The sequence below is a fragment of the Schistocerca serialis genome, chromosome 7 (assembly GCF_023864345.2).
Source record: "Schistocerca serialis cubense isolate TAMUIC-IGC-003099 chromosome 7, iqSchSeri2.2, whole genome shotgun sequence".
Classification (NCBI taxonomy): Eukaryota; Metazoa; Arthropoda; class Insecta; order Orthoptera; family Acrididae; genus Schistocerca; species Schistocerca serialis.
The window spans coordinates 199,066,212-199,086,599 of NC_064644.1; positions in this window are offsets into that span (position 1 = coordinate 199,066,212).

The following is a 20,388-nucleotide window of genomic DNA, read 5'->3' on the forward strand; positions in this document are numbered from 1 at the left end:
ACGATCCGTTACAGCCATGCGCATAAGATGCCTGTCATCTCGACTGCTAGTGATACGAGGCCGTTGGGATCCAGCACGGCGTTCCGTATTACCCTCCTGAACCCACCGATTCCATATTCTGCGAACAGTCATTGGATCTCGACCAACGCGAGCAGCAATGTCGCGATACGATAAACCGCAATCGCGATAGGCTACAATACGACCTTTATCAAAGTCGGAAACGTGATGGTAAGCATTTCTCCTCCTTACACGAGGCATCACAACAACGTTTCACCAGGCAATGCCGGTCAACTGCTGTTTGTGTATGAGAAGTCGGTTGGAAACTTTCCTCATGTCAGCACGTTGTAGGTGTCGCCACCGGCTCTAACGTTGTGTGAACGCTCTGAAAAGTTAATGATTTGCGTATCACAGCATCTTGTTCCTGTCGGTTAAATTTCGCTTCTGTAGCACGACATTTTCGTGGTGTAGCAATTTTAATAGTCAGTAGCGTTTGCTCTAGTTACAGTCTCTTGAAAAGCCCTTCGTGATTATACAGGTTGTTGATGTCGCTATAGAAAGACTTTGCAGCGTGCTGTTCATGTAACTACTTAGCAAAGACAGCAGTGATTTTAACGAACTGAGTAGTATTTACATACCCGTAATAGTGTTGCTGCAGTGAGCCGTCGGATGTTACGAATGATTCTTCTTAACAGTTTCAAATCAAGAAGCCGTTTATCCCAAGATATGAAGTATTCCACTGTCGTGGACCCCCAGTCTCATCGAGTGTGCAGTGTCAGCATTGTAAGGCGCAATCTCGTAGACGCTTCCACGAGCTGTAAGACATGTCCAGCAATTCAGAGTTATTTTGTGTAGCTGTTTCCTGCTCGCAGGAGAGCTTCTGTAAAGTTTGGAAGGTAGGAGACGAGATACTGGCAGAAGTAAAGCTGTGAGTACCGGGCGTGAGTCGTGCTTCGGTAGCTCAGTTGGTAGAGCACTTGCCCGCGAAAGGCAAAGGTCCCGAGTTCGAGTCTCGGTCGGGCACACAGTTTTAATCTGCCAGGAAGTTTCATTATCCATTATGTTTGTTTACTATGTGATAAAGGATTATTTCTGCTACGCGTTGTGTATGTTACGCATTGTGTCTCTTCATGTGTTTTATCACGTATATACTCTTATTCCAAACCACACTATGTGCTAAAAATCTTTGTTACTGAAGTAGCTGGTTTAACGTGGCATACAGTACAGTAATCAGCTACGTTACATAATAAAACGGTCTCTCTAGTGTCATGTATATTTAACGTTCCTATATTTCGCTGTCCACATATTCTTCTTTGCGTGCTAAGTCATCCATGACAGTGTTGGACTGGTCCGTTGTACTGGGGTCCTCATGTGAACTAACCAAGTCGTCTCTTTGATGTCTCCTACGATGCCTGTAAGGTCTTATTTATTTATGGATGGTGTGTTCTGTCTTTGACATGTGGTCTGTTATTTCACTTACTTGTGTGAGTCCCTGAGTGTGTGTTGTAGTGTTTATATTGTGATTCCTGTTAACTTTCGCCATGTGTGTGAGTACTTCTCACAGTTCAGTACAGTGTGCGCAAGGGATCTATGTTCAACACACTGGTAGTTGTTGTCGGCTGAAAATGAGATTCACATTAGGTCTACTGGCTATGGACCTTGACCAGTCAGGAAATGTACGATGACATGGACGGGTTGACCTGATACTTCCGTAACCATTCCCTGACGTTCGTGAAATTTTAGAAAGCGTTAGTAATTACACTAACAGAGCTGTCACGTTTAAATTTTTCTTAGTTTTTTGTTTGCGTCTGTAATTTATTTTGTCTTGTTTGGAGAGGTTTAGCGTATATCAGTCTTCTTCGATCATTTATAACATTTTTCAAGGTTCTCGCTGCAATTATGTAACTCACGGAGATAATCTTCCACGTAGGTGAACAAGTGTAATGGGAAATTTGTACTGTCAAGTGCGTATCACTTGTTTTTTCATGATTTCAGAATAATGTTTCCTATTCAAAATCTTAAGCGAGTAGTCTTTTTATTCTGAAAGTTATTGGGTACAAGTTTTTCCTTCTTTTCCTTTCCATAACAGGTGCTGATAATTTTGCTAAGTTTGTTTCGTGTTCCATGAATCACTTTGCACAACAACTCGTAATGATATTGAAAGAGTCATTTTACATCCACATTGCAAATTAATTTATAAATATGGTTGTGTGCTGTGCAGTTCCAAGCTTTTCTAAATATACAGATGTGAGTTAGTAATTCCCGCCCACTATCTTTTACGCATTACTCTAACAGAAATCTTACTGAATGGATGGAGTTGTCAAGGACAAACTTTTTCAGATTGTTTCAAATTTTACTTTGCTGTCTATCAGGCATTTTATGCCACTCGGTAAATGATCAAAAATTGTATCTGCAGCATCGCGCACCCTTCTTGTTCTAAGGACAACCTTAACGTGTCTAAGGACAACCTTAATGTGAAGTAATAAGTGTCATTTTTTCTTCTGGTATTGTAATTAAGTACATTATTGTCCCATTTAACTGCAGTGGATCATTTACAACAAACTTCATGAGGAAATAAATATACTACGCAGCAGTAGTCAGAATGCCGAACTCCTTGAACGGATTTCTCCAAGAAGATCGTGAATGACCACCGCATATTATTCTTAGACGACATTTTTGAGCAATGAAGACTTTCTTTCTTAAAGGTGAGTCACACCATAACATTATTCGATATGACATTACTGAATGGAAATATGCAAAACATGTCAGCCTACTGATTCGTCATTCCAGAAGATTTGTGATGATTTTAAGAGCAAATGTTCCTGAACTAAGTTGTTTTAGGGGTTACAAAATGTACTTTTCCCATTTTAAATTCTCATCGATAAGGACATATAAAAATGTTGAAGTTTCCACCCTGTTTGTTATGTGTTACATTTGTTATTAGTGTATCACCCCTACATTTGCAGAATTGAATATGTTGCTTCTTTTTAAAATTGAGGATGAGACCATTGACAGAAAATCACTCAATGATACTTTTAAGAGTATTGTTTTCCTTTTCTCCAGTTTCTGTATGTATGCTTGGATTTATTACAATACTAATGTCATCTGCACAAAGAACATATTAGATGGAAGATAGTTTACATATATGAGGGACAATAGTGGTCCTAAAATTGATCCTTGGGGGACCCCATACGTGATTTATCCCCAGAATTACGTCTCCGCACTATAATGATTTAACTACTAAATACAACATTATCCATTGGTTGGCGCCTTAGATAGCTCGCAGAAAATACCAACTGGCGATATTTTATTATTAAATGATTGTATAATTTGTTGGATAAAGTGCCACTAGCAATCTCAGGAGAGCAACTCTTCTGAACCCAAACTGTGTTTTGCTCGGAATATTATTGTCCCGAAGGTGAGATACTATACTAGAATACATCACCTTAAGAAAACAAAAAGACTGCGAAAATTATGTCAGCTGTGAAACAGGTCGGTAGTTGTAATGAGGGGTTTGACAACGGCGTATTTCTGCACCTCTGGAAACCTGTCTTGAGTTACTATTAGGGACATTTTGCACGTAACGTATTTGATAACGTTAGGGTTCCATAGAGCGCTTCCATCTATTATTAGGCAAATAGTTAAACCTATTGTTAAAATAGTGAAATGTCTATTGAGGCCTGCCAACCGTATTATCCAGATAGAAATCAATGACAATGTTTGGCTTTTTCATTTTGTTTGTGATTTGTAATACCATCTATTTTTTAAAACTTTACCACTGAGTAGTTTAGTGTACTGAAGATATTATGGCAGAGAGCTGTACAGTCCTTTAGAGCCGATGCCTTTTTTCGGAAAACGTTAGGTGTACCGTTCCTCGCTCGTGAATAATGAACCGACACGAACGACAATAAATATATGCCAACTGCTGTGATTGATCATTGACGACAACAAACACACAGTTTGAAACTGAACAAAACATACCAAAAACGTTGTAATGAAATTCGAAAAATATTTGTGGTCGTTTTTAAATTCAATCGGATGCCTACAGAATGATAAAAGTCTGATGACACGAACGATACCGGCCCTTTAGCTGACACAAAGAAATTAGGAAACTTGTGCCATAATGGTTCCTAGAAAGAAAAGCGAGGTAAATCTTATAAATGAAAACATTTTATTTTTCATATACTTGTTATAAATTTCTGTGATTTGCTTGTATATTTCTCACAAGATACGACCCTCTACGCCTGCATCAAAGTTTATTGCGTTGCCACGTGCACTTTTATACAGTCCGAGTGTTATTTTGGAAGTACTGGCGTTCTTAGATTGAATCTGAAAGGAACTGGACATGCTTGTAATATGCATATTCCAGAAATATTACTGGAGAGATACTGATTTGCTGCTTGAGGCCGTTTAGAAAGTAGAAATTAGTACGCAAGTATTTACTGTACGTGGTTTCATTCCCAGTGGTATCCGTACACGCCGAAAAGAGAACTGTCGGTCTAGAAACAAAAGACAATGATTCATCTCAACAAAGCTACAGCTGTTCCGACGTTTCAAAGCAAAGCTGTTTCCGGAAGGAACAGGAAGAAGAGATTTTGCGCTTCGCGACGAGTGTGTTTCTGTAAGTAATTAGTGAAGAACAACTTTCGTCGTAAAGTAAAATAAATTAATCCAAGCCAACAGATTTTGTGGCTAACGAATGTCTGACATTTTCTCTTTAATTACGAAAGGAAACCAACTGTGACCGCAGATGAAATTTATTCCCGTTTCTCTGGTGATTAAAATAATTATTATTTGTGAAAGAAAGTTCTGAAAACTGTGGGTATGAGATTTTAGAAGTCTTGTTTCGATCACCGTCAGAACCCATGAAGCAACAACCACATGTAAAACTACCGTTGAAACAGAACTATACTGACTGTCGAACACAAGATGTAAGCAGCGGAAACACTTGTACAACGAAATAAATGCCGTAATTAATATAAAATGCATACTGTTAACCTCTATCAATTTATGGAAGCTAATGTCGATGAGTCGTGGGTTTTGCAACATTTTCAAATTAAAGCTTTTATTTCAAACATGTCACGTGAGCCCTGGAGTCTAGTGCCCTTCATAAAAATATCGCCTTGGGTAGGAGTCTTCAGATTCTACTGTTTATATCGAGTCTGTTTCTCAAACTCTCAGCTAAAGAAAAATTTTAATAGCGAACCATCAATAACAAGCGAGCGTCTTTCGTAAATATGTCTTAAGTGTGAGAAAGAAGGATTTTATTACGGGCAGACAACATAGATCGTTGACTGTGTGTGACAGACGAAAACAACGCTTGGGCCAGTATTCGAACTTATAATACTGCATTTTGTGGGCAGCGCGGAGGGACCAATCCAAGTTTCAACTTATCACCCACAACTCCCCACTAAATATTCTGAACAAAGTTTCTTTCTTAACAACAATAATCCAGACCCAGACTCCTCATAATGCCCTTTCTCTAGGATACGCCATTCAGTCAACTCTATAATGGAGCCTTTGTTCTGGAGAGTTTAGAATGATTAGTAGATGTTTCTTGACATATGTCAAAGATAATAATTTTAGTTACAAATCGTCCTGCCACTGATGGATTAAAACTTACAATTAACATTATACGATTTAATGCAACTGAAACAACAAATTAATGTAGAAGATTTCATCTTCCAGTCGTTTAATAAACAACTGCGTTCTTCTAAATCTCTTACTTGATGGTCCTATAAAATCCAATCATATTAACGCAATTTTTTTTTACACTCACAGTAGCCTTCATCAAATTTATTTTCCTTATGAAATCTCTTCCAAACACCAAAGCTTGACATTAATTCACGCAAAACCTGATATACTTATTAGCTAAATTACTGGAATTTATGAGGCTATCATACCGTGATCGAATGGATTCTCCATTAACGCAGTTACGTCCCTGTCCGTTGGTGATATATTCAGGGCGTGACCAGTGGATCACACGCACTGGCTCGCGACAGATGGAAGTGAAACTTTAGGGCCAGGTACATTCACGACGGGGTAAGATGTCATCTGTTCTTTTTTTTTAACCACTTGTGATGACTTCCACCTTACACAAGGATGAAAAGTGGGTGTATCAAGAAACTCCGCTCGACACAGCACAATAACCTGTAAAGTTTTAAAATTACATTTTCCGTTCGTGAAAGTTTATATGTTACGTTGAGTTAGCATAGTGCTTGATTCTTCTACATATTGACTACCGTACTACTCTAAATGGCTTAATGGAAAGGAATGCGTTAATGATATAGGGACTGAACTAGTAGACGGTGACTTAAATGAAGGGCGGTAATGGACAGCATTGAAGCCAACCAAATACTAAATGCAGTTACGGCCAAACACGTTTTGGCGCGAAGATATAAATACATTGAGATGTAGATCATCAGAGAAAAACGCGCTTAAAATCCTTGCAAAATGCTAACCACGCTCTCTAGCTAAAAGTCAAAAGGAAGAAATGACGGTCAGCGTGCCCGATCATCAACCGGTATATGGTAAGATGGCCGCGAAAGCCTAAATAATTTTATCATTTATGTGGTACATGATGGGCTGCTGAATTTTGGAGTCCAGTTAGAGGCACCAAAGTACAGTCATCGTCGAATATTTACTGACGACATGACAGCAGCAGATAACTCTCTTTAATGTTTAAAAACCAATGTTTTCGAACTTACAGACTTTATTATGAATAAGTCATTTCTAGGAGTGAGGAATACGATAGATGGTAAGTGTTTAATGACGACGAGCTGTTAGAGATAGCTAATAAGACTTATTGTGGTAAAACATGGTGAAACTTAGAGTCTAGTGGCGAAAGTGCTGCAACGAAACCCTTTAGCGAACTTAAAACCGCCTTGACGTATGTGGTGCATCGGCCTCAATTCAGCGAAGAAGAGGTCCCAAATGTTTTTTCGGGTATGCCGCGTTAAGATAAATACACTCATTGATGAGTAGATCATGTAGAGTTGCCAAAATGGGGCCGAGTTCGCACGTTTCGCCAGCTGTCGCAACAGTCCCAGATATTGCCGCTGGGTTAATATCGAGTAATATAGCGAGCAAGTCGATGTGCGGTGCAGCAACTGAGAAAATCTGGCACGAATCCATGAACCCCGTGACACGATAGATGTGATCATGGAAGACTGAAGTGCCCACAGCATACTCATCAAGATGTAGAAGACAGGACTACACCTGGTCATCGAAAATATTCCAATAAATATCCTGACACACGTTCAAGGTAAACAGAATGAGAGGGCACAAGACACGGTACGAAAACCGCCCCTAAGACGTTACAGATTCACTCGCCTGCCCGACATACTCTCAGCAGACACAGCGTATTATACACTTAACTGTGGGGCAGTGCAATCGACGTCTTGCATCGTTTGAAAAGCGTCATTATCGTGATCCTGCGGACGATAGTAAACAACTGTCCAGTTCCTATACCGTTTTTCTCAGGGAAGACGTGCGGCTTCATGTGCGGCCGTCAGATATTGCCTTTTGCGAGGAAGCTGATTTCATATTTCCACTGAATGCAGCTCGCTACACAGTGTTAGCTCGGTAACTGGATGAGACACATTTGCTTTCAGTGACAACGCTAATTCCGGTCGGCTTTGGGACCAGTTGTCACTGATAACAAGTGACACTCGTCTCTGGTCATTCTCGGTTAGCATCTTTTTACGTCATTTCCCATGGCCCCAAGTTGGAGAGCCTGGTTGATACGCCAACAGATTCTATAAGTTCGGTCACGGTGTGGTCATAAACATATCCAAACGCAACAGCCTCCTTCTGCTATTCTGCCACGTCGAACCATCTAACAGTGTGGATTTCACACAACTAACTGACAATTACACACCGCTTCGCAGTGGTGAACTACATCAGCAGTCGAGTTTTACAGGGCAAGGTGGTACCGATTTTACACGACCTACAGTGCTACAAAGCGATCTGTGTGCCCTTTTAAGGGGTGACAAATATTTTGGCTAGTGAGCTTATGTGGAAACAGTGACAATTAAACACTCCCTTGCAGAGGTGACAGATGATAGCACGTGGCATAGAATACTGCTAATAAAATGACAGTCAAATGAAAACGACGGAGAGGGATAAAAAGTAAGTAAACTATTTATTACTAACCACTATAATTTTTGATACAGTTATTCCACAGTGAGGCATGACGGTCAGTGCCTTCATGGAATAACATTTGCCGTTGCCTACTCTAACAACCCTACCACAACAAAGGTCAAAAATTAATTACGATTGTGGTGTTCAAAAATGGCTCTGAGCACTATGGGACTCAACTGCTGAGGTCATAAGTCCCCTAGAACTTAGAACTAGTTAAACCTAACTAACCTAAGGACATCACAAACATCCATGCCCGAGGCAGGATTCGAACCTGCGACCGTATCGGTCTTGCGGTGCCAGACTGCAGCGCCTTTAACCGCACGGCCACTTCGGCCGGCGATTGTGGTGTTGCTCACGCTGCTAAGTACTGCATTTTCGGGCAACAACAAAGTTATATTATGTGGCAGGTGTCATTACAGCACAGTTAATAAAGTCATTTCATTAAACAATGGATAAACTAGACACTCATCTTTTCGTGTTTCCCACGCTGCTCTCGTTCTGAACTCATGGCTCTATCGTCGAAAATCTAGGTAGTGATGATTCCAAGCTCGGATGCAAAGAGGCCTGGGTGTTATTCTGCGATATTCAAAAGTTTTATAGATGTGTTTCATAAACCATTCTTGAAGATTACACTTTTGCAAGTAATCAGCACTCCGAATTTAAGTTACACTTCTTTTTTATCAATTTTGTTGCAGTATCACTTCACTTCACAAAATAAAACATACTTGAAAATATCTTCCTCACTGTTAAAGTTGACATTTTATAAACTGACTACAATTTTCGACTTTCCAACATGACGTCCAAGACTTGACTCTCTAATAACCACTTATGCGCCCAAAAATCAGAGTTACAAGTACGACAAAGATCATAGTGACAAAAGAAAGAATTCACATAAGAATAATATCATTGCAATATAAAAATATCGACGTATCAAAGTACCTCTACATTAATGAAATCAAATCTGAATGTTGTCACAGAAATATGTTAACTACTGTACAGAAACACAGTAGAATATTGCTGGTATCGAGAGGTTGAGGTGAGGTGCCATAATGGTTACGTAATTCAAGTACCATTACACTATGGAACCTCTGTTGTCCGAAATAAATCGACGTCCACGAATGTCTTCCTCAGTGCATCCAAATATGGAAATCGTGAGGGGAGAAATCGGGGATGTATGGAAGGTGTCTAAATACTTTGCAACCAAACTTCTGCAGCGTAGTGGAAACAATCTAAGAAACATGTGGGCGACTGGTTTGCTGTAACAGTATGATGCCGCCCCTCAGCATTCCTGGGCGTTCGGGCTTGATCGCGCGCATCAAGTTTTTCAAAACGTTCACTTACTGTTGTGCGTTAATTGTGACGCCGTGATCCAGAAAGTCAATGAGCAGCGGGTCCCTACAGTCAATTAAAGTAATCATGACTTCCCCGGAGCTAACGTGCCTGTTTTTTCGACTACGCAGCGGAAGTTTAGCTGAAGCCCTTACACATCCTCCCTTTAGTCCCGATCCCTCCCAAGCGATTATTATATTTTTAGAGCCCTGAAGAATGACATTAGCAGCCATCGATATGCTTCGGACGTAAAGGTGAACGTCTGCGTAAAATCGTATCTCCCGTAGGTAATCGCAAACATTTTTCCATGAAGGTACTGACTGTCTTGTCTCACAGTGCAATAACAGTTGTGGTGATTACTTCTGAAATCATTAACAGTCCAGCAGCGACTGCAGGTGGTAGGAGTCAGCACGGGCCAGGGCTGTGCTGTCACTGCTGCAGTACTGGTTACTCTTCGTCTGTTACTGTCCCTATCAATACAAATCGATAAAGCGCTAGACTGATCTGGGATTGGTCTGTCGAAGTGGCACCGTAAACTTAAAAATCGTGTTATTTTTAACGGGAAACAAACCGAAACCTTCCGACCACACTTAACGCAGCATGTCATTCTCAATGGAGAGAAGTCTTCCGAAGTAAGAGTGATTTCAGGTGTGCCACAGGGGAGTGTCGTAGGACCGTTGCTATTCGCAATATACATAAATGACCATGTGGATAACATCGGAAGTTCACTGAGGCTCTTTGCAGATGATGCTGTAGTATATCGAGAGGTTGTAACAATGGAAAATTGTACTGAAATGCAGGAGGATCTGCAACAAATTGACGCATGGTGCAGGGAATGGCAATTGAATCTCAATGTAAACAAGTGTAATGTGCTGCGAATGCATAGAAAGAAAGATCCTTTATCATTTAGCTACAATATAGCAGGTCAGCAAATGGAAACAGTTAATTCCATAAATTATCTCGGAGTAGGCATTAGGAGTGATTTAAAATGGAATGATCATAAAAAGTTGATCGTTGGTAAATCAGATGCCAGACTGAGATTCACTGGAAGAATCCTAAGGAATTGCAATCCGAAAACAAAGAAAGTAGGTTACAGTACACTCGTTCGCCCATTGCTTGAGTATTACTCACCAGTGTGGGATCCGTACCAGGTAGGGTTGATAGAACAGATAGAGAAGATCCAACGGAAATCAGCGCGCTTCGTTACAGGATCATTTAGTAAACGCGAAAGCGTTACGGAGATGATAGATAAACTCCAGTGGAAGACTTTGCAGGAGAGATGCTCTGTAGCTTGGTTCGGGCTTTTGTTGAAGTTTCGAGAACATACCTTCACCGAGGAGTCAACCAGTATATTGCTCCCTCCTAGCATATCTCGCGAAGAGACCATCAGGATAAAATCAGAGAGATTAGAGCCCACACAGAGGCATACCGACAATCTTTCTTTTCACGAACAATACGAGACTGGAATAGAAGGGAGAACCGATCGAGGTACTCAAGGTACCCTCCGCCACACACCGTCAGGTGGTTTACGGAGTATGAATGTAGATGTAGATGGAGATGTATATGTGAGACTTGACGAGTAGTATTTGTTTGGGGTGACTCTAGCTACACAACGCAAGAACGGAATTACAAATATGTGCCGAAACAACAGAGAAAAAGTCACAGACGGTTCTTAGGAGAGACACCCTGTATACGCTGACGAATGTTTATATGCACATACATATTTACAGAATATAGAGTTCTTGGTTTCAAATATATATCTATTTTGTTCTTCTAGTTTCCTTTACTTTCTCGTTATCCCTGGTTTTTTAAAGTATGAGGTCATTTTGATTACCTCAGATAATTTGAGTCCTATTGCAGTCTCGGGCAAACACAGTACAGGTGTTGTGGGTAGGTCTCAAACTTGCCTCCTGTTGTGGTGATCCTATAACTTCGCACGTCATATTATTTACTTTTTTCATTTCTTAAGTTTGGCTCTAATTAAGTATGGATAGTAAACTGCTAGTTAAGCTGTACCAAATAGTAAAATTAATGCTTTCTGAATTATCGTCGTTGTCGTGTTGGAGGCGCCATTGGCGCAATATTTGAAGCAGCCTGTTGGTCAAGAGCACTTTCGAAATACAAACGGTTTCAGATATTTGTGTTTCGATGTAACGGGGATGAAATTGCACTCATCACGGGATTACATTCATTTTCTAAATGAAACCAACATGAATTGGTTTCTGCAGTAGGAACACAATCCAACAACAAACTATACGTTTCGTGAAGTGTCATGAATTGCTGTCAGTAGCATGCCTTGTTGTTGGTATTGTAATATGCTACTGAAGGATAACCAGCCGATTGGAGAAAAGGATGTCGCTAATAGTTCTTTTGCATGATACACTGTGCTGAGGTGCTGCGTTCTAGAAAGGGGCGGGTCGTTTGCCTGGAATGGTCCAGCGCTCGGTAGAAGCTGTCGAGCCCTGCTTTATGGTGTGCGGTGGTGCATGCTTCAGCTGGTGCACAGGCCCTGCCTGCGTTATGTCAGCCGCTGGCGTCAGTCAGACGAACGCCGCCTGTCGGTGCTTCATTGCCAGTGCTCCGTCTCTCAGTCTACTGCTGTGGCTTCTGCACTGTTCGCAGGTAACGAGACAATACGAGTGCTGCTTGAATTTAGACGTCCCACCGAGCCATCACAATCAACAGCCGGTCATATATCACATTTATTCTCGCAGTTTCCATCGTGAGTTGCAAAGGAAAAGGTCGACAAGAGTAATTTTGCAGTGAAAGGTTGTTGTTCAAGGTAAATTAACGAAGGAACGGAGATTAGCGCTTAACGGCCGGTCGACGACGAAAAAGAAATTGGTTGTGTCTTTTTGAAAGGAATCGTCCTCGTAGTGGCCTTAAAGGATTAGTATAAACCACCAAAAACCAAAATGTAAGGTGCCTAATTGAGATTTTATTCGGCATTCTGCCGAATGTGAATCCACTGTTTTAACACTGCTCTATTTTGCTTGGTACCTTTAACGAAGCAGTCTCATTTTAGCTCGGTGTACGTGTCCAGTGGTTGTCTATGTTAAATGTATATTTTGTGTGATGTACTGAGGGGAGAAGTTATTGGGTTTAATGTCGGATCACGAATACTTCATTGCTCAGGGCAAGACAATAAAAATAAACTTCTCATGCACGTATTACCATATGAAGCGACTTGCTTGCATTATAAATCAAATGGGCTAGTAAATTACACATAAATAAAATCGATCGGACGACTTCGGAAGATGAAGTTTTACAGAACTAGTTGAAATTATTGTAGTAGTCCCAAAATCAAGAAACAGTGAAGGGTTCTAGAGGGTGTCTCGAGAAAGAAATTGAGGACATGACACCGTTTCCAAAAGCTTCAACAAAGACACTACAGACTTTCGAAGTTACAGGGGTCAACAGCTGGTTGTAGGTCACCTATTCTCTTGAGGAACAAACGAATGATGAGGCACCATGTCCGGAAATGTCATCCGTTGTCGCTATTGACCGTCGAAGTTATTGGGGGCCAGCCTCATGGAATCTGGGTACAGGCTTTCCATTCGTTGGAGAATTCTCTGAATTTCTAGCAAGGATTGCCTGCGACGCTACTGAACTGTAGATTAACATTACCAAGCGGAACGGCAAGTAATGTGATTTCAGCTAAGATGACATGTCTTGGGAATTAGTTTTCGTTTTCACGCTGTTCAAAAGAAATTATGATGTTTTCGTAGCTCGATCTCGATGGAAGCATCGGCGCTATTCTTCAGTCAAGATGGATGGGAACCTTTACAATTCAATACTCTGAAGCGCGGATTTCGTTACAACGTAAGCATGACAGTAGTACCTCTCATCCATCCACAGCTTCCTTAAAAACGTCCCCCTCCCCATCCGTTGCTACACAACGGAATCTCAGTACTGAACTACTACCATCAGTCTGTGGATAAAATTGACTAGTGATAGCTTCCAAATTGAGTTTTACATGGCAAAGCGGTTTCAGTGGACTCTGTAGAACACAACCAAATGTACGTAATCTACGAGTCCAAATGCTTCAGTCCAGAAAGAAAATCTCATTTTATGCACCAGAAGCGACAAAAAAATAGTAAATCTTCAAGACTGAAATGACATCTTCTCCAGGATTTGAAACTTTCACAACTCAGTGAGAGTGAGTTGTAACACAGCGCCAAACGGCGCAATAGAGCAACTAATTCTGCAGTCCAGTTGGACTGACAGCACAATAGTGTGACAACCTGCACAGATAACAGCTAAGTTAGTTTAGTATTAGGCAATTAAATCTATTCTACTTACCAATTCCAGTGTGGTTTCCGGACATTTCTTACATTCGTCTAGTCGGTTGGTTACATGTCTACATCACACTTTACGACACTCAGCCAAAAACTGCATTTTTCAAAACATGGTTTGTTCACTTAATTCATGTCTGACAGCACAGACACTGTTGCCAATCCATAGTGGACTACCAGATAAGACTGTAGACAGTGTGGCATGTGGCAGTCTGGTTCGGTACGGGGAGCGCACATGTATAGCCGATGTGGTTAAGGCCGTCGCTCGCGATAAGCGGAAAATCCGGTTTCGAGTCCTGGTATAACAGAAATTTCAGATGTATTTTGCAAGGAAAGAAAATGTTGTAGATGACACCGAATCAAAAGCAGTTTTTCAGAGTATTCATCCCGCTCCTTCACTTCGAGGAGCGTTAATATTGTTTATTTTCCTGGTATTCAACAGATTACTCAATCGCTATGGCTTTTTTCTTTTTCAATTTTTCATTTTCTATCGTACCACACTGTGAGGTTATTAATAAATTTTTGTAAACATTTTCAACCTTTATTTCAAAAATCGTTGGATATGCTGGATTTAATCACAAGAGATTGAAATCTTAGATCGTTCAATCAAAAAGGTGGGATCTACATTGGTTTGGATAAGACATGTAGTTTTCATATAAAACTGAATACGGTTGTATTAAGGTATCAGACCAATCTATCATAAAAAATACTCTTAGATAGTTATCAGTCGTTTGAGGTGTGAGATGTTTTGCGTACTGTCTCCCCAATTTAATTCCTGGGCCACAATACGTTTCCTAAATCACCGTAGTTATCTAAAAGAATGGTTATTTCTGAATTTTGCTCCCTTTTGGGAAAATTTCGGCGAACGACTGTGGAACAACACTGCCACCATTAAGACGGCAGACTCTGATTTTACGTTCCGCAGTGCCGTTGTGACAAACGTGGGTGTGTTCGACGCAATCTAATTTGACGCATGCTATCAGATACTGCTTGTGGCCGTCAACGAACAAAACTAAGCTTTTCTGCCGAAGAGGTTCCCTAGCGGCAGGCGTTGGTTCAAAAATGGTTCAAATTGCTCTGAGCACCATGGAACTTAACATCTGAGGTCATCAGTCCCCTACAACTTAGAACTACTTAAACCTAGCTAACATAAGGATATAACACACATCCATGTCAGAGGCAGGATTCGAACCTGCGATCGTAACAGTCGCGCGGTTCCGGACTGACGCGCCTAGAAACGCTCGGCCACAACAAGGCGTTGGTCCCTAAGAGATCGACGCTCTGACGTTTCATTGGATGAAGACATGGGCTCCTATCCTCAGTTTGTTCCTTAAAATACCCTATACAGCGCCACGACGTTCGTTGGTATTGTTTTGTTGCATCCTAAACAGCACAAAAACGGGATACTGCTCAGTTTCTACTATTATCTGAACAGCAAAATAATAAATGCCACTGCTTCATAAAAGAAGTGAAACACCCAGAAGACACGATCAGATGACAGTGTGACATCGAACACGTGATTACTGCGACGGTACGTAATGCTTGCTGCTGTGTAGTTTCACTTCTAAACAACATTCCTATGAAAGCAAACCAATTGTCTCTTTACTGCTGTAACTCGTTCCTCAAGTACTGGGGCTACTCACAACTATGTTTAAAAAGAGTAACTCGATGTAATCATAGAACAGAGCTATGTTTTCTTGCCACACAGGTAACTTGCCTGTAGCTGTGATAGTGCTGTCAAACAGTCTACACATTGGCTAGAATTTCAAATTAATAAAATACACAGAAATGTAAAATAAGAAGAAAAATGAATAATTTAATAAAAGATGTTGTATTCTAATATCTGTAATTGATGTAGACGACAGAGAATTACGTTGAATAATGTTTATTCAAGAAAGAAATTGTAAAACATACGGTAATAGGTCCTGCGATATTCAGTTAAAACACAGGCAGAAAATCCCTTATCAAATGCAATGAACTTATATTGAGAGCGTTACGAAAATGGCAGAAAAATTCCTAAACAAAATAGTCTTCAAAGATATGCGAAAACAAAGTTCATTTCATAATCAATATACACAAACATTCACAATATCAAAACAGTTCAGAGTTCCACATGCGATTCACAAATTCATAGACATGATGCAAAGAATTAGTAACTCATAGTTTGTCTATTTTCATTTCTGTAAATAAAGCAGCAAAAGTTAAAATCCTACTCTGGAGCACATTCAGACCTCTCGATCTGTAAGTTCCCTCTGAACTTAAAGTACAGTAACGGCCATTCACCAATCATAATCAAACACCTCCATGACTGAATCACACACCATACTGCAGTTCTGCCTCCTTCAAGAGCTCGACAAAGAATGTCTTCACTCGCTCCCTTGAGCTCTTCAATCGAGAAGGCCTATTTTTCACTTGACTGCCGTAGTGTTCTGCTTCTGTCTGCTTTCCCATTGGCTGAAGACCATCCCCACTAAAAATACATCATCCTTAAGCCCTACAGATATGACACACTTGACCACTTCCCAGGCTAAACTTACATATTACAACAATATTTAAATAAATGAATGTCAGAAACATTCGGTTACACTCATATCACTTACAATAAATACAAATAATTATTGGCGGCCGTTGTGGCATTTACTATGTAATTATGGTGGATACTATGTTCTGACAAACATTTGGATAATGAGACACATACAAAAAACGTAATAAAGCAAGAAATAAAATAGTTACAGATATGTAGCTGTCGGAGATGATAGCCTTAGTGCAATGTTATCATTTGAGATATTGTAGATATCGTTTGTTGTAATCACATGAAGCAATTATCTGTTGTTAATTCAGAGTTACTTTCGTAAATGTTGATTTATTGTGAAGTATTTTATTTCTGTAATTTTAAAGACATAGAAATATTGTTATGCCATTGGATGCACCTCATTTAACTGAGATCCCCAATATATTCAGATTTGTTTTATTAGTTAGCATGATTTACTATAGACTGTTAAAGAGTTCACGCACACAAAAATCCCTCATCGATCTACATACGCGTCTGAAACTTGATCCATTTAGGAACTCGTTCTGAAGTCACATTCACTTCTCTTCATTCCAGAATTTGTCCAGGAAACAAGTCTCAAACATTTCATGGAAATGAAGCACTGAATAAAGTCGGCCATGATTATGCATTGCCCTCAAGATGTGTTTTAGTGAACTTAATCTTTGCCTCTTCCGAGATTTCTCTCACAAAACCGTCTTCACACACATCAAGGAAATCAACTGGATGGTTTTTATCATCATTTTCAAAACTCTTTATTGTTCCTGAGTTAACTCATGGAACACCTATCTCAGCAGTACACCGATGCGCTGCTAAAGTATTTAATTCTACCCTCAAGTCTTTCAACCACTGTTCATACTGCACAGCTTCTTTATACAATCTTGATTCAAAATATACTTGTATGGATATAGTGTCGGTTCTTTCGGACTTGTTGTTTAAGGCTTTTCTCGCAGTCTACTACCCTACCTGACAGACTGCTAGTAGACTTATTGGTCACGACTTTACGCCCATTTTGCTTCTGCACACAGATTTTCAGGTCGTCGCCCAGTTCGCCCTGTATATTTTGCAACTTCTCAATGAAATCCTTTTCCACCGTTACAGCTCTGGTGTTAACCAACCTCTTCAGAAATTTTGCCTACATCTGCCCTTATAGATTCTAATTCTCTTCTATATCAGAATTAAGTTCCTTGACCTCAGCTTTTACACTCTCTGATACACTTGTCTCTTTAGAGCTCAAGATTGTCAGAATTTCCCTTAACAATGCCAGTTAATTATCCTCAGTTACGTCACCCTCCGCTGATTTCAGACCGTCTGTTCCACTAATATCGTCTCCATCGGCATTACCATGTTTTGGACAAACTGGTTCACTCACAGTATCTGAGCCATACACACCGACTGCTTAATCATTGAAAGCTCCCTCAGTTTCGATGATCCTGTGGGTTCACATATATTAAGACAATCGGAGCAAGTACTTGCCTTGTCGGTCATGCTCTGGAGGCCCACATTGCCGCTATGCCGCCGTCGAGGTCTCCGCTGCTTCTAGTCGCTGCAAACTCGAACTCAGCACGAGTCATCTCCTAGCTTGAAGTTCCGCGGCGAACGTCCCCAAGCCTAGCGTTTGCAACCGATTTTCACTCACGCTACTGTTGCAAAATCTTAAGCTTCGTGCTCCCAAGCAAACTACCTGTCACGCAATAGTTTTGGGACCTGGATACTGCAAAGTGTTAGAATTACAGTTGTAATTCTAAAGCGATTAGCCTTATATCCCGGACAATAAAACTCCAACTGCGACGGTACCTAATGTTTACTGGTGTGTAGTTGCTCTTCTAAACAGCAGGTACTCGTAATTTAGATACTAGGGTTATGTACGTCTCTGCCTGAAAAAGAATAGTTCGATGTAGTCATAGGGTAGAACCACACGCATCTGCTCTCATGCCCTGGAGCTAATTTGCTGGAAATAATAACTTGTGGCTGTCATCCTGTAATCAGATGGTCTCTGCATTGACTAGAATTGCGAGTTAACGAACTACACAGAAATATAAAACAAAAGAAAAATGAATAATTCAATGACAGAGGCTCTAGTATAACGTCCGCAGTTGATGTAGACGACATAGAATTATGTTGAATAATGTTTATTCAAGAAAAGAATTGTAAAATGTACGGCAAGTGGTCCTACAGTATTCAGTTAAAATACAGACAGAAAATATCCTTATCAAATGCAATCAAAATACATTGAGAGCGTTACGAGAATGGCAGCAAAATCCCCAAACTAAATACTCATCGGCGATATGCAAAAACCAAGTCCATTTCAAAATCGGCATACAAAACATTCATAAGCTTAAAACAGTATACAGTTCCAGATGTGATTCACAAATTCATAGACATGACGCAAAGAATTAGTAACTTTGTCTATTCACATTTCCCTAAATGCAGCAGAAAAATTAAAAGTCCTGCTCTAGAGCACATTCAAACACCTCGAAATATAAGTCGCCTCAGAAGAGAAAGAACAGTAACGGCCATTCACGACCCAGAATCAGGCACTAACTTACTACAGGCCTGGCTTCTTCAAGAACATGACATAAAGTGTCTTAAATCGCTCCATTGAGCTCTTCACTCGAGAAGTTCCAGTCTCCACTTGACTCGCATAGTGTTCTGATTCTGTCTGCTTTTCCATTGACTGAAGACCATCCCTACCAAAAATACACCATCCTTAAGCCCTACAGATATGATTTGATTCAAGTTGACCACTTCATGGACTAAACTAATATGTTGTTAGTGTGGTCTTCAGTCCTGAGACTGGTTTGATGCAGCTCTCCATGCTACTCTATCCTGTGTATGCTTCTTCATCCCCCAGTACCTACTGCAACCTACATCCTTCTGAATCTGCTTAATGTATTCATCTCTTGGTCTCCCTCTTCGATTTTTACCCTCACGCTGCCCTCTAATACTATATTGGTGATCCCTTGATGCCTGAGAACATGTCCTACCAACCGATCACTTCTTCTAGTCAAGTTGTGCCACAAATTCCTCTTCTTCCCAATCCTATTGAATACCTCCACATTAGTTATGTGATCTACCCACCTAATCTTCGGCATTCTTCTGTAGCACTACATTTCGAAAGTTTCTATTCTCTTCTTGTCCAAACTATTCATCGTCCATGTTTCACTTCCAATCATGGCTACACTCCATACAAATACTTTCAGAAACGACTTCCTCACATTTAAATCTATACTCGACGTTAACAAATTTCTCTTCTTCAGAAACGCTTTCCCTGGCATTGCCAGTCTACATCCTCTCTACTTCGACCATTAGCAGTTATTTTGCTCCCCAAATAGCAAAATCCTTTACTAATTTAAGTGTCTCATTTCCTAATCTAATTCTCTCAGCATCACTCGACTTAATTCGACTACATTCCATTATCCTCATTTAGCTTTTGTTGATGTTCATCTTATATCCACCTTTCAACACACTGTCCATTCCGTTCAATTGCTCTTTCAAGTCCTTTGCTGTCTCTGACAGAATTACAATGTCATCGGTGAACCTCAAAGTTTTTATTTCTTCTCCATGGATTTTAATACCTACTCCGAATTTTTCTTTTGTTTCCATTACTGCTTGCTCAATATACAGATTGAATAACATCGGGGGGGGGGGGGGGGGGAGGCTACAACCCTGTCTCACTTCCTTCCCAACCACTGCTTCCCTTTCATAGCCCTCGACTCCTATTACTGCCATCTGGTTCCTGTGCAAATTGTAAATAGCCTTTCGCTCCCTGTATTTTACCCCTGCCACCTTCAGAATTTGAAAGAGAGTATTCCAGTCAACATTGTCAAAAGCTTTCTCTAAGTCTACAAATGCTAGAAACGTAGGTTTGCCTTTCCTTAATCTAGCTTCTAAGATACGTCGTAGGGTCAGTATTGCCTCACGTTGTAACACCATAGCTGTAATACTCTACTGTTTATTTTGCCTTTTGTTTTATTTAATGTTACATCGTTGAGCTGCTGTAAATATGTTTGATTGAATCGATAACAAGAAATTCTATACTCCTTTCTTTGTAAAAACTTTGGATGTCATGGTTTG